The sequence below is a fragment of the Arachis hypogaea genome, chromosome 3 (genome assembly GCF_003086295.3).
Source record: "Arachis hypogaea cultivar Tifrunner chromosome 3, arahy.Tifrunner.gnm2.J5K5, whole genome shotgun sequence".
In the NCBI taxonomy this organism is placed as follows: Eukaryota; Viridiplantae; Streptophyta; class Magnoliopsida; order Fabales; family Fabaceae; genus Arachis; species Arachis hypogaea.
The window spans coordinates 85,126,935-85,142,836 of record NC_092038.1 but is presented as its reverse complement, the minus strand read 5'-3'; the positions used below and the strand labels follow the sequence as shown (position 1 = coordinate 85,142,836).

The following is a 15,902-nucleotide window of genomic DNA, read 5'->3' as shown; positions in this document are numbered from 1 at the left end:
TTTAGAACTAGCTGAGGCGTGTTCTGTAATTTTCTGGTGCGTGGCCTCTGTCACGCGTCCGCGTGGGTCACGCGGTCGCGTCATTCAGAGCTTTTCCTTGCCACACGGTCGCGTCAGTCATGCGGCCGCGTCGCTGAATCTTTGCTTCTGGCACGCAATCGCGTCGTCTATGCGATCGCGTGAACACCAGTTTCCTTAAAGCTCCGTTTTGCTTTCTCCTTCCATTTTTGTATGTTTCCTTTTCCATCCTCTAAGTCATTCTGCCTTAGAAAATCTGAAACTACTCAACACACTAATCACGGCATCAAATGGAAATAAAGGTAATTAAAATAATTAATTTTTAAAGCTTAGGAAACATTTTTCACAATACGACATAATAAGGAAGGGAGAGTAAAACCATGCAATTAATGTGAATAAGTAGGTGAAGGATTATATAAATCACTCAAATTAAGCACAAAAGAACTCATGAAATATGGGTTTATCAACCTCCCCACACTTAAACACTAGCATGTCCTCATGCTAAATCCAAGGTAAATAATTAAGGTTAAAGTGATGGAATGTCATGCAATGCAACCTAATTTAAATGCAACTAAATGCAAAATGTTTCTACCTACTTGGTTAAAAATAAATAAGTACTTCAAGACAAATATGAACTGGATTTCACTAATTCATATCACAAAATACAATACAAATAACTTGCAAGAAGAAGATAGCTCATGAAAGCAGGGAACATAGAATTGAGCACTAAACCCTTGGTAGTGTATATCATTCTAACTTTCAAGTGTCTAGGGTCAATTCTCTCAATTCTCTACTAATCTTGCTTTCTATAGCTTGCTCTTCATCTAACAATCAACAAAAATTTAATGCACCAATACACAAATCAAGAGGTCTTTTAAGGGTTGTAATGGGGTTAGGGTCAAGGTAGGATTGTATTTGGCCAAGTGGACTAAAATTTGAATCCTTAATTAACTAAAACTTTCCCACCTAACTTAAACAATCCATGTAATCATAATACAACATCTAGCCATCCATTAACCATGTTTTCCACATATTCATGCATTCTAATTTTAAGTACAGTACATATGCATTGCCTTCACTACTTACTTTGGGGCATTTTGTCCCCTTTTTCTTATATGCTCTTTTCTTTTTTTATATATATATATATTTTTTCAATGCATATGATTAATTTATTGAATGCATGAATATGTCCTAAACATTTTTTTCACATTTTCAGAAAATTCTAACATACTCAATTATCAAACCAGATGTTTCCAAACCCACTCTTCCCCACACTTAATTCATAAGCATTCTCATTAGTCTAAGTTAACCAAGGATTCAAATTAAGGACATTATTGTTTTTCACTTAGAGTTAATGATGTGCTAAAATAAAGTTTGAAGGGGTAAAATAGGCTCAAAATTGGTTTGCAATAGATAATGAAAAGGTTAAGGCCATATGGGTATGTAAGCTCAGTGAAACAAGGCCTCAATCATATAAGTGTATGCATACATTAAACAATGGAAATATAGAATCAAGCAAGACAAAGATCACAATTTTAGAGAGAAAAACACACACCAAAAATAAAATATTGGTTGATAAAATGCAACCAATCAAATAGGCTCAAAATCTCACTGGTTTTGTGTGTTCAAGCTTTAAACCATGTTCCAAAATAATATTTCTTCAAGCAAGTGTAACATTAAATTTTATTCAAATTAGTGAAATACTCTAAAAGGTTTCTTGAAAAAGAAAATATTACTTTAACCAAGTGGTAAAATATGCAAAGATCAAACAAATATGCAAATGCAACAACTAATCTACAAAGAAAATTTAAACATTGGTGTTTGTGTTTGAGACAAGAAAGTACTAACCCATGGAGATCGGTATCGACCTCCCCACACTTAGAGATTGCACCGTCCTCGGTGCATGCTAAGATGTGAGAATAGACGGGGGTTGTGGTTCCTCAGATGGGGCTCTTTCTGTTCCTTTCCTTGCCGGTGATTTGGGAGTAGCTTTCTTTTTTCCTTTCTTGGTGGCCATCCTGAAAAAGGGAAGAGAAAGTAAATTAAATTCAAAGAGATAACTATAGCAAGGAAGAGAACGGAAAAGGTGGTGATGGATGCACATTAGGATGTAACTGACATTAACACATGCTCGTGAGTACATGTGAAAAGCCATCAATGGAAAATAGCTAGTGCATATAAGGACAAGTGAATGCAAGGTGTTTATTGGCATGCCGGCAAAGGGCATGAGTAGCATAGACCAAGCATTACTGGTAATAAATCACCATGTTTGTATTGACAATTATGGTCAATTAATAAAATAGTAAAGGGAGTTTATGAAAAGCAAGCATTGAATAGTATAAAGTAAAATAGAGAAGTGCATAATGCTATATGGGCTTTTTCACAAACACATAGCATGCATGGTGAATACGGTATAGAAAGTATTGAAGTGAACATGCAAGCAACCCTTTAAAATATAATTGCCAAACAGTTTTGCAACAATCCACAATGACCCAAATAAAATTCCAACACCAATGAAAATAATGCAATGAATGAAAGTATGCAAACAAATTAAAATAAAATAAAAAGAAAAATAAGAAGAATGAGAAGGGAAAGAAGGGAAGAGGAAGTAAATAAGAAAGGAAAAGAAAAGTTAGGATTTGGAGGAGAGAAAGATAAGATATGTGGCAATTTTAGGGTGAGTTGTGCGGCGCATGCGACGCGTCCGCGTAGGGCACGCGTTCGCGTGGATGCGCATTAAGTATGGGCACGCGATCGCGTCAGTCACGCGGTCGCGTGACCCCTGTTGCACTGCTGGCACGAGTGCAGCCTCGCTCCAGCACAACTCTCTGTTCGATTCATTTTAATTGCCAAAATTGGGTGACGTGATCGCGTGAGTGTGCGTCAGAAAATAATTGACACGGCCGCGTCGGCAACGCGGTCGTGTGACAAGGATTGTGCTTCCAGCACCAATCCAACACCACTCTCGCACAATATGGCATTGTGCACCCTTTTACGTCGAAAATGCAGGGCACGCGGTCGCGTGGGGCACGCGGTCGCGTGGGAGGCCATACTTCCCATTCGACGCGGACGCGTCAGCGACGCGATCGCGTGGGTCGATATGTGCCATTACCACGCCTCCAGCCACGCTCCAGCGTGACTCTCTGTTCATTTTTATTTTTCCTTTCTCTCCAAGCGACGCGGACGCGTCGCTGATGCGATCGCGTCGCGTAGCGGAATTTTTTTTTTAATCTGAAAAATGCAGAATGCAATGCTTAATGTGAATGCTATGCATGATTCTAGGTTCAATACAATAAGATAAATTTCAAAAACAAACAAACTAAATAAAATTAAAATTGCAAAATGAACGATCATACCATGGCGGGTTGTCTCCCACCTAGCACTTTTAGTTATAGTCCTTAAGTTGGACATTTGGTAAGCTTCCTGTTATGGTGGCTTGTGCTTGAACTCATCCAGGAATCTCCACCAATGTTTGTGATTCCAGTGTCCTCCGGGATCCCAAACTAAGCATGTAAAGCCCTTAAGAAGCTTCAAACAGATTCTTAGGCTCCCGGGGTGACAAATGTCAGAGTAGATTCCAGGATCCCAAATCTTGCCTTTACACCCATCTTCTTGTTGATCATTAGTGTTCCAACTGGGTGGCAGGCAATCTGAATTCTCACTAAAGTAGCCAGACAACTTCCTAGACTCATTCAGTTGAGCTTTGCACCAACCTTTGCGTTTAAACCTTGAGCTTCCAACCACAATGAACCTTGCAGGACAATTCTTACCACTGGCCATCTTCCGCTTACTCTTAATGTCACAAAGAGCTCTAAGTTGACCATCCGTCTCCAGTAGCCCATAGTCAAGTGGAATTAGAAAGCTAAGGGATATGAATTTTACCCACTTGAATGTTATGAAGGATGATGGCAACTTAGGGGGAGGTGTTTTTAATGAAATTGCAAGCTCCACTCCCTTGTGCTCTTCTCTGATAATTACCACCTCTTTGCAAACTTCTTCAATTTCAACCTCTTCCTCTTGGTAGCTCTCTTTCAATTCAATCTCCTTTTCATTGCTTTCCAAGGGCATGGGAGGTTGTGCTTCTTCTTCTTGAATCTCCATCTCTTAATCAACCTCTTCCAAGTCTTCAACTATGATATGCTTTGGAGGTTGTACACCCTCTTCAGTATCAATTTCAACCGTCTTGGAAGGAGGCTCTATGTCTTGACTTTCCAAGGGAGGTTCTGCATCTCCTAGATCTTCAACCAACTCTTCTTCTTGAACAATGACAGCTTTTTCTACTTGTTCTAGTACGAATTCATTCTCTGTCTTGTCCACTGGGGTTTCTGGTATCTCCTTCATGCTACACTTTTCACTAGACTGTCCACATGGAGCTGTGGCTGAGCCTTGTATATTTAAGCGCCTAAAAGCCCATTGAATTAATACTTGCCCCATTTGTTGAGTGGTTGCCTGAAATCGATCCATTGTTTCCTTGAGACGATCCTTTGCCTCTTGATGCACTCGGTTTTCATAAGTAGGATCATAATGCTCTTGGATTGATGGATATGGAGATGGTGAATATTGAAGTGGTGGTTCTTGTGAGTAATTAGGATGGAATTTGGGTGGTTCTATATATGGTTCATATGGCTCATAAGGTGGTTGGTATGGTGGTTGAGGGTTAGGGTCATATGGGAGTGAATGGTGGAAAGGGGCTTGTGAGTGTGGTGGGTTGGGGTTATGTTGAAAAGATGATCTCTGAGCATAGGGTGGGGCTTATTGGTAGCTACAAGGTGGTCCACCATATCTATCAGCTTGGGATGCATTGTAGCCTGGTCTTTGTCCATGATATCTAGGATGGTGTTGTTGCCTAAAGGGTTGATTAGATCCTCTTGGCTCTATCCATCCTTGATTGGTCTGACCTTGATGCATATTCCTGTTGTGGTTTCTATCTCCTTCAACAAAATTAGAACCAAACTCAAAGCGAGAGGGGTGAGAATTCATAGTAATTAATAAAAATTAAAAACAAAAATAAATAAACAAGCAAAATAATTTTTTTTATTATTTACAATAACCAATAATAAGGCACACATTTGCAATTCCCCGACAACAGCGCCATTTTGACGTTAGGATTTTTTGCCAGTAAAGAATGTCATAAAAACAGTCGCGTTGTAGATATAGTCTCTAAACCGACAGAAATCCCTTCGTACAAACGTTTTGGTTGTCACAAGTAACAAACCCCTTTTTAAAATTGATAACCGAGTATTGAACCTCGGGTCGTCTTCTCAAGGAATTGCAGGGAGGTATGTTCTTATTATTGGCTATGAGAAAGGTAAAATTGGGGTTTTGGAAGTAAGGTGCGAATATATTATATGATAAGTAAAATAAAATAAAATAATAGCTGTAAAATAAACCTTTGGCAAGGTATAAGAACTGGAGGTCCTTTCCTAGTTATCCTTATCAATTGTGATGAGAATTGGATTTTTCTCCCACTTTGTCAACCTCTAACTATGAAGGTAAGTTAAGTGGATGAATTCCAATTTTCAATCAACAATGAGTTTGATAACTCTAGAGTCACCAATTATTTAACCAAAGCCAAAAGGGGAAAAACTAAATCTACTAGAATAACAATATCCTCAGATTGGGAATAATAAAAAGGGACAATCATAAACTAAAATACCTCAAATATCATTAAATAAAAATGTCATCAAAATATAAAAGAGAGATTTAAATAGAAAAAGGAATATTGAACCTGGATCGAGTGTCACTCTAGAAAGCTAAGAGAAGTCCTAAATCCTAGTTTCTAAAAATCCTAATTTCTAATCCTAATCCTAATCCTAAGAGAGAGAGGAGAGACCCTCTCTCAAAACTAATATAAATCATGAGAAGTGAATTATGAGTGCTTGATTGAATGGATGGATTCCCTCACTTCATAACCTCTGGTCTATGCTTACTGGACTTGGATTTAGGCCAAAAAGGGCTTTAGAACTCGCTGGGGCGTGTTCTATAATTTTCTGGTGCGTGGCCTCTGTCACGCGTCCGCGTGGGTCACGCGGTCGCATCATTCGGAGCTTTTCCTTGCCACGCGGTCGTGTCAGTCATGTGGCTGCGTCGCTGAATCTTTGCTTCTATCACACGATCGCGTCGTCCATGCGATCGCGTGAACACCAATTTCCTTAAAGCTCCGTTTTGCTTTCTCCTTCCATTTTTGTATGTTTCCTTTTCCATCCTCTAAGCCATTCTGCCTTAGAAAATCTGAAACTACTTAACACACTAATCACGACATCAAATGGAAATAAAGGTAATTAAAATAATTAATTTTTAAAGCTTAGGAAACATGTTTTTCACAATACGACATAATAAGGAAGGGAGAGTAAAACCATGCAATTAATGTGAATAAGTAGGTGAAGGATTATATAATTCACTCAAATTAAGCACAAAAGAACTCATGAAATATGGGTTTATCAAGGTGGCGCTGAGCAAGTGAAAATTAATAACTAGATAGAGAAAATTAAAAATTTTGGCCACATGTTCCTTTTATATGAATAACTAACCGTGCCACATGTAAGTAAACATAGCTTTGGTGGACACCAAACTTGTTTTTCATCAAATGGTACGTGTGATCATTGTTAGTTTATTCATCATAAGGAACATTTTATTTTCTACTTTTAACAAGATAGATTTACAATATGATGCAAGACATGGTTTTTCTTTTCATGAATTTTAGTCTTAGAGCAAATGTGACTTTCTTAAAAATCATAGCACATGTAGAACACCAAACTTAATGTTTGGCTATATACTTCAATAAAATGAATGAGTATATATCTTAAGATGGTTATATGATCATCATGCTTGAAAAGCCATTTTAGAGTGCCTTTAGGCACACCAAACTTAGGAATCAGACATATGCTTTAAAATTATGTATGCAACCATCAAATCTACTCGTGAAAACTCAAATTCATGCTATTAAAATAAAAGCAAGAATATTAAATCATGGGTTGCCTCCCATGGAGTGCTCTTTTAGTGTCACTAGCTTGACATCAGTTCTCTGTTAGGGTGGCTGATGATTATAGTGCCTTAGCTTGTCCCATCTCACTGTGAGCCTTTTTCCTGTGCTTTGATGAACAATCTCCATATGTTCCAACGAGAGTATTTTGTTGACAGTGTAATATTCATCAGATTGTGGGAATGTCTCCAACTGTTGGTATATCAGTTTCACTTTGTATCCTTCTGATAACTCCTCAGTTGGGATTTTCTTGTTTCTCCACCCTTTTGAAACCTTTTTCTTGCTCTTCTTTCCTATCTTTGGTGACCATTCTTTCTTAGCAGCAGGCTTTATGTCAGGGAATTTCTTATTGGTCAATCTTGTAACCTCTGTTTGCAATCCCTTCTCAGCCTTCTTTTCCTCATGACCCTTTTGCTTTTTCTTCATTGTTAATTCTCTGTACCAAGGATGAGTTGATGGGTGCTTCCTTGGGTTTTTCCTTCCAGTTTAAATCTTCCTCCTCAATTCTCATGCAACCTTTCTTTTCAGTAGGATGCTGCATCTACTTAAAGACATTTAGAGTGATCTGCTCATCATTTCTCTCAAGGTAATTTCTCCTTTCTCCATATCAGTGATGGCCCTTGCTGTGGCTAGGAAAGACCTTTCTAATATGATAGAATCGCCTCCCTCTTCATCTAGATCCAGGATCATAAAATCCGTTGGAAATATGAACTTCTCCACCTTGACTAAAAGATTTTCAACCACTCCATTGGGGATTACCATTGATCTATCAGCAAGTTGCAAGGACATCCTTGTAGGCTTTACTTCTTCTATAGACAACCTTCTCATCATAGATGAAGGCATCAGATTGATACTTGATCCTAGATCACACAGTGCCTTATCAATGGACATGTTGCTAATAGTGCAAGGCACAAAGAAGCTCCCAAGATCCTTGAGTTTTGGTGGGAGACCCTTTTGAATTACTGCACTGCATTCTTGTGTCAAGATCATGGTCTCTTTCTTATTCCAGCTTCTCTTCTTATTAATAACTTCCTTGAGAAATTTTGCATATAAGGGCATTTGCTCCAATGCTTCAGCAAGTGGGAGATTGATTTCCAGCTTCTTAAAAACCTCCAGAAACTTGGAAAATTGTTGGTCATTGAGCTCTCTTTGCAACCTTTAAGGGTATGGTAGAGGAGGGATGTAAGGTTTCACCTCCTTCCTCTGTTCTTGTGGATGCTCTTCAATGACTTGTTTTCCTTTTCTTGAAGCTTGTGGCTCTTCCTCTTTCTGATTGGACGTCTCTTGGTCATGCTTGTCCTCCTTTGCTGGCTTCTTTTTAGCATCTTTGTCATTTCCTAAAGTCTTTCCACTTCTTAATTGAATGGCCTTGCATTCCTCTTTAGGATTGGGGATGGTATCACTTGGAAAAGCACTGGTTGGTCTTTCAACTGGCTGTTTGGATAGTTGTCCAATCTGTCTTTCCAAATTTCTCAATGAGGCTTCATGATTCTTGTTGGCCAATTCTTGATGCTTTATCATCTTCTCCATCATCATCTCAAGATTGGATATTCTTTGGGATTTTTGTGGCAATTATGGCTGAGTGGTGGATGTAGATGGTGGGTGATAATTATTATAGTTAGTTGATGGGTTATTTGGTGGATAGTAGGTGGATGCAGGGTGATTATTTTGTGGTTTTCTGTATTGATTTTGGTTAGTGTTTTGATGGTTTGTGTTTTGGGAATTATTTTGGTTAGAGTTTCTTTGCCATGAGGTTTGGTTCTCTCCCCACCTTAGATTGGGGTGGTTCCTCCAAAATGAGTTATAAGTGTCTCCATAAAACTCATTCTGTTCAGCACCTTGATTTTGCATATACTGCACTTGTTCAGGCTGTTGCTCTTTATAACTCTCTTCTTGTTGCCCCCACACCACTGGTGGTTGATTTGTGGTGCTCACTGCTGCAATCTCAACTCTCTTTATAACTCTCTTTATAACATGGTACGCTCAATTGCAATCTCAACTCTTTATCACAACTTCGCACAACTAACCAGCAAGTGCACTGGGTCATCCAAGTAATAAACCTTACGCGAGTAAGGGTCGATCCCACGGAGATTGTTGGTATGAAGCAAGCTATGGTCATCTTATAAATCTCAGTCAGGCGAATTCAAAAGGTTATGGAGGATTGATAATTAAAAGATGAATAAAACATAAAATAAAGATAGAGATACTTATGTAATTCATTAGTGAGAATTTCAGATAAGCGTATGGAGATGCTTTGTCCCTTCCGTCTCTCTGCTTTCCTACTGCCTTTATCCAATCCTTCTTACTCCTTTCCATTGCAAGCTGTATGTTAGGCATCACTATTGTTAATGGCTACAGTCCCGTCCACTCAGTGAAAATGTTCAACGTGCTTTGTCACAACACGGCTATTCATCTGTCGGTTCTCGATCATGTCGAAATAGAATCCAGTGATTCTTTTGCGTCTGTCACTAACGCCCCACAATCGCGAGTTTTAAAGCTCGTCACAGTCATTCAATCCCTGAATCCTACTCAGAATACCACAGACAAGGTTTAGACCTTCCGGATTCTCAAGAATGGCCGCCAATGGATTCTAGCTTATACCACGAATATTCTGATTAAGGAATCCAAGAGATATCCACTCAATCTAAGCTAGAATGGAGGTGGGTGTCAGGCACACGTTCATAGGTGAGAATGATGATGAGTGTCACGGGTCATCACATTCATCAAGTTGAGGAACAAGTGATATCTTAGAACAAGAATAAGCTGAATTGAATAGAAGAACAATAGTAATTGCATTAATACTCAAGGTACAGCAGAGCTCCACACCTTAATCTATGGTGTGTAGAAACTCCACCGTTGAAAATACATAAGTGATAATGGTGATCATTTGCTTCGGCCCCAGAGAGGGAACCAGAAGAACCAAGATGAAAATACAATAGCAAAAGGTCTTATTTATCGAGAACTAGTAGCTTAGGGTTTACAAAAATGAGTAAATGACATAAAAATCCACTTCCGGGCCCACTTGGTGTGTGCTTGGGCTGAGCATTGAAGCTTCCATGTGTAGAGACTTCTCTTGGAGTTAAACGCCAGCTTTTGTGCCAGTTTGGGCGTTTAACTCCCACTTTTGTGCCAGTTCCGGCGTTAAACACCGGGAATTCTGAAGCTGATTTGGAACGCCAATTTGGCCATCAAATCTTGGGCAAAGTGTGAACTATTATATATTTCTGGAAAGCCCTGGATGTCTACTTTCTAACGTAATTAAGAGCGTGCCAATTGGGCTTCTGTAGCTTCAAAAAATCAACTTCGAGTGCAGGGAGGTCAGAATCCAACAGCATCTGCACTCCTTTTCAGCTTCTGAATCAGATTTTTACTCAGGTCCCTCAATTTCAACCAGAAAATACCTGAAATCACAGAAAAACACACAAACTCATAGTAAAGTCAAGAAAAGTGAATTTTAAATAAAAACTAATAAAAATATAATAAAAACTAACTAAAACATACTAAAAACATACTAAAAACGATGCCAAAAAGCGTATAAATTATCCGCTCATCACAACACCAAACTTAAATTGTTGCTTGTCCCCAAGCAACTGAAATTCAAATAGGATAAAGAGAAGAGAATATACAATGAATCCCAAAAACATCTATAAAGATCAGTATTAATTAGATGAGCGGGGCTTTTAGCTTTTTGCCTCTGAACAGTTTTGGCATCTCACTTTATCCTTTGAAGTTCAGAATGATTGGCTTCTATAGGAACTCAGAATCCGGATAGTGTTATTGATTCTACTAGTTAAGTATGATGATTCTTGAACACAGCTACTTTATGAGTGTTGGCCGTGGCCCAAAGCACTCTGTTTTCCAGTATTACCACCGGATACATCCATGCCACAGACACATAACTGGGTGAACCTTTTCAGATTGTGACTCAGCTTTGCTAGAGTCCCCAATTAGAGGTGTCCAGGGTTCTTAAGCACACTCTTTTTGCTTTGGATCATGACTTTAACCGCTCAGTCTCAAGTATTCACTTGACACCTTCACGCCACAAGCACATGGTTAGGGACAGCTTGGTTTAGCCGCTTAGGCCAGGATATTATTCCTGTTGGCCCTCCTATCCACGTATGCTCAAAGCCTTGGATCCTTTTTATTTTTACCCTTGCCTTTTGGTTTGAAGGGCTATTGGCTTTTTCTGCTTGCTCTCTTTTTTTTTTCTGCAAGCTTTTCACTACTTTTTCTTGCTTCAAGAATCAATTTGATGATTTTTCAGATCCTCAGTAACATTTCTCCTTTTTCATCATTCTTTCAAGAGCCAACAATTTTAACATTCATGAACAACAAATTCAAAATACATATGCACTGTTCAAGCATACATTCAGAAATCAAAAGTATTGCCACCACATCAAAATAATTAATCTATTATAAAATTCAAAATTCATGTAATTCTTCTCTTTTTCAATTAAGAACATTTTTCATTTAAGAAAGGTGATGGATTCATAGGACATTCATAACTTTAAGGCATAGATACTAAGACACTAATGATCATAAGACACAAACATAAATAAAACATAAAGCATAATTTTCAAAAAACAGAAAAATAAAGAACAAAGAGATTAAAGAACGGGTCCACCTTAGTGATGGCGGCTTGTTCTTCCTCTTGAAGATCTTATGGAGTGCTTGAGCTCCTCAATGTCTCTTCCTTGCCTTTGTTGCTCCTCTCTTAGTTGTCCCATGTTGGAACTCAATTCTCCTAGGGAGGTGTTGATTTGCTCCCAATAGTTTTGTGGAGGAAAGTGCATCCCTTGAGGCATCTCAGGGATTTCATGATGAGGAATTTCCTCATTTCCATGAGTGGGATCTCTTGTTTGCTCCATCCTCTTCTTAGTGATGGGCTTGTCCTCATCAATTAGGATGTCTCCCTCTATGTTAATTCCAACTGAATTACAGAGGTGACAAATGAGATGAGGGAAGGCTAACCTTGCCAAGGTAGAGGACTTGTCCGCCACCTTATAAAGTTCTTGGGATATAACCTCATGAACTTCTACTTCCTCTCCAATCATGATGCTATGAATCATGATAGCCTGGTCTATAGTAGCTTCGGACCGGTTGCTAGTGGGAATGATTGAGCGTTGGATAAACTCCAACCATCCCCTAGCCACGGGCTTGAGGTCATGCCTTCTCAGTTGAACCGGCTTCCCTCTTGAATCTCTCTTCCATTGAGCGCCCTCTTCACAAATGTCTATGAGGACTTGGTCCAACCTTTGATCAAAGTTGACCTTCTAGTGTAGGGGTGTTCATATCCTTGCATCATGGGCAAGTTGAATGCCAACCTTACATTTTCCGGACTAAAATCTAAGCATTTCTCCCGAACCATTGTAAGCCAATTCTTTGGGTCCGGGTTCACACTTTGGTCATGGTTCTTGGTGATCCATGCATTGGCATAGAACTCTTGAACCATTAAGATTCCGAATTGTTGAATGGGGTTGGTAAGAACTTCCCAACCTCTTCTTCGGATCTCATGTTGGATCTCCGGATATTCACTCTTTTTGAGTTTGAAAGGGACCTCGGGGATCACCTTCTTCAAGGCCACAACTTCATAGAAGTGGTCTTGATGCACCCTTGAGATGAATCTCTCCATCTCCCACGACTCGGAGGTGGAAGCTTTTGCCTTCCCTTTCCTCTTTCTAGAGGTTTCTCCGGCCTTAGGTGCCAAAAATGGTTATGGAAAAACAAAAAGCAATGCTTTTACCACACCAAACTTAGAAGGTTTGCTCGTCCTCGAGCAAAAGAAGAAAGAAGAGAGTAGAAGAAGAAGAAATAGAGGCGATGGAGGGGGGCTTGCGTTTCGGCCAAGGGGAAGAAGTAGTATTTAGGTTGTTGTGAAAATGAAGGAGTGAAGAAGGGTTTATATAGGGGTGGAGAGAGGGGTAGGGTTCGGTCATTATGGGTTGGTTTGGGAGGAAAAGTGGTTTGAATTTGGATGGTGGGGTCGGTGGGGTTTTATGAAGGATGGATGTGAGTGGTGAAGAGAATGGTGGGATTCAATAGGTGGGGGGTTTTTGGGGAAGAGGTATTGAGGTGATTGGTAAATGGGTGAAGAAGAGAGAGAGTGGTGGGGTAGGTGGGGATCCTGTGGGGTCCACAGATCCAGAGGTGTCAAGGATAACTCCTCCCTGCACCAAGTGGCGTGCAAAACGCCCTTTCTGCCAATCCTGGCGTTAAACACCGGGCTGCGGCCCTTTTTTGGTGTTAAACGCCAGTCTGGTGCCCCTTTCTGGCGTTAAACACCCAGAATGGTGCCAGACTGGGCGTTAAACGCCCATTTGCTGCCCTTACTGGCGTTTAAATGCCAGCAAGCTTTTCCTCCAGGGTGTGCCGTTTTTCTTTCTATTTTTCATTCTGTTTTTTCTTTTTCAAATTTTTTTGTGACTTCACATGATCATCAACCTATAGAAAACATAAAATAACAATGGAAAATAGATAAATATAACATTGGGTTGCCTCCCAACAAGCGCTTCTTTAATGTCAGTAGCTTGACAGTGGGCCCTCATGGAGCCTCACAGATGTTCAGAGAAATGTTGGAACCTCTCAACACCAAACTTAGAGTTTGAATGTGGGGGTTCAACACCAAACTTAGAATTTGGTTGTGGCCACCCAACACCAAACTTAGAGTTCGACTGTGGGGGCTCTGTTTGACTCTGTTTTGAGAGAAGCTCTTCATGCTTCCTCTCCATGGTTACATAGGGATATCCTTGAGCTTTAAACACAAAGGATTCTTCATTCACTTGAATGATCAATTCTCCTCTGTCAACATCAATCACAGCCTTTGCTGTGGCTAGGAAGGGTCTGCCAAGGATGATGGATTCATCCGTGCACTTCCCAGTCTCTAGGACTATGAAATCAGCAGGGATGTAATGGTCTTCAATCTTTACCAGAACATCCTCTACAAGTCCATAAGCTTATTTTCTTGAATTATCTGCCATCTCTAGTGAGATTCTTGCAGCTTGTACCTCAAAGATCCTTAGCTTCTCCATTACAAAGAGAGGCATCAGGTTTATGCTTGACCCTAGGTCACACAGAGCCTTCTCGAAGGCTATGGTGCCTAATGTGCAAGGTATTGAGAACTTCCCAGGGTCCTGTCTCTTTTGAGGTAATCTCTGCCTAGTCAAGTCATCCAGTTCTTTGGTGAGCAAAGGGGGTTCATCCTCCCAAGTCTCATTACCAAATAACTTGTCATTTAACTTCATGATTGCTCCAAGGTACTTAGCAACTTTCTCTTCAGTGACATCTTCGTCCTCTTCAGAGGAAGAATACTCATCAGAGCTCATGAATGGCAGAAGTAATTCCAATGGAATCTCTATGGTCTCAGTGTGAGCCTCAGATTCCCATGGTTCCTCATTAGGGAACTCATTGGAGGCCAGTGGATGTCCATTGAGGTCTTCCTCAGTGGCGATCACTGCCTCTTCCTCCTCTCCAAATTCGGCCATGTTGATGGCCTTACACTCTCCTTTTGGATTCTCTTCTGTATTACATGGAAGAGTACTAGGAGGGAGTTCAGTAACTTTCTTACTCAGCTGAACCACTTGTGCCTCCAAGTTTCTAATGGAGGACCTTATTTTAGTCATGAAACTTTGAGTGGTTTTGATTAGATTAGAGACCATGGTTGCTAAGTCAGAGTGGCTCTGCTTAGAATTTTATATCTGTTGCTGAGAAGATGATGGAAAAGGGTTGCCATTGCTAAACCTGTTTCTTCTACCATTATTGTTGTTGAAACCTTGTTGAGGTCTCTGTTGATCCTTCCATGAGAGATTTGGATGATTTCTCCATGAAGGATTATAGGTGTTTCCATAGGGTTCTCCCATGTAATTCACCTCTTCCATTGATGGGTTCTCAGGATCATAAGCTTCTTCTTCAGATGAAGCGTCCTTAGTACTGCCTGGTGCAGCTTGCATTCCAGACAGACTTTGAGAAATCATATTGACTTGCTAAGTCAATATTTTGTTCTGAGCCAATATGGCATCCAGAGTATCAATCTCAAGAAGTCCTTTCTTCTGATTCGTCCCATTGTTCATAGGATTTCTTTCAGAAGTGTACATGAATTGGTTATTTGCAACCATTTCAATGAGTTCTTAAGCTTCTGCAGGTGTCATCTTCAGATGAAGAGATCCTCCAGCAGAGCTGTCTAATGACATTTTGGACAGTTCAGATAGACCATCATAGAAGATACCTATGATGCTCCATTCAGGAAGCATGTCAAAAGGGCACTTTCTGATCAATTGTTTGTATCTTTCCCAAGCTTCATAGAGGGATTCACCTTCCTTCTGTTTGAAGATTTGGACATCCACTCTAAGCTTACTAAATTTTTGAGGTGGAAAGAACTTTGCCAAGAAGGCATTGACTAGCTTTTCCCAAGAGTCCAGGCTTTTCTTAGGTTGTGAGTCCAACGATATCCTAGCTCTGTCTCTTACAGCAAAAGGGAATAGCATAAGTCTGTAGACCTCAGGGTCAACCCCATTGGTCTTGACAGTGTCACAGATTTGCAAGAATTCAGCTAAAAACTGATGAGGATCTTCCAATGGAAGTCCATGGAACTTGCAATTCTGTTGCATTAGAGAAACTAATTGAGGCTTAAGCTCAAAGTTGTTTGCTCCAATGGCAGGGATAGAGATGCTTCTCCCATAGAAGTCGGGAGTAGGTGCAGTAATGTCACCCAGCACCTTCCTTACATTGTTGGCATTGTTGTTGTTTTCGGCTGCCATGTCTTCTTCTTGTTTGAATATTTCTGTTAGGTCCTCTACAGAGAGTAATTTTTAGCTTATCTTAGCTTTCGCTTCAAGGTCCTTTCAGGTTCAGGGCCAGCCTCAACAAGAATGCTTTTGTCTTTGTTCCTGCTCTTATGAAAGAGAAG

General features: G+C 40.0%; 1 non-coding gene across 1 annotated transcript; it reads left to right on the top strand.

The window, feature by feature from the left end:
* The first annotated feature begins 15,240 nt into the window (after positions 1-15,240).
* On the top strand, positions 15,241-15,348 carry LOC112793666 (small nucleolar RNA R71). The gene has a single exon (XR_003198368.1). It is a non-coding gene; the product is annotated as a small nucleolar RNA R71 (small nucleolar RNA).
* Positions 15,349-15,902: the final 554 nt, after the last annotated feature.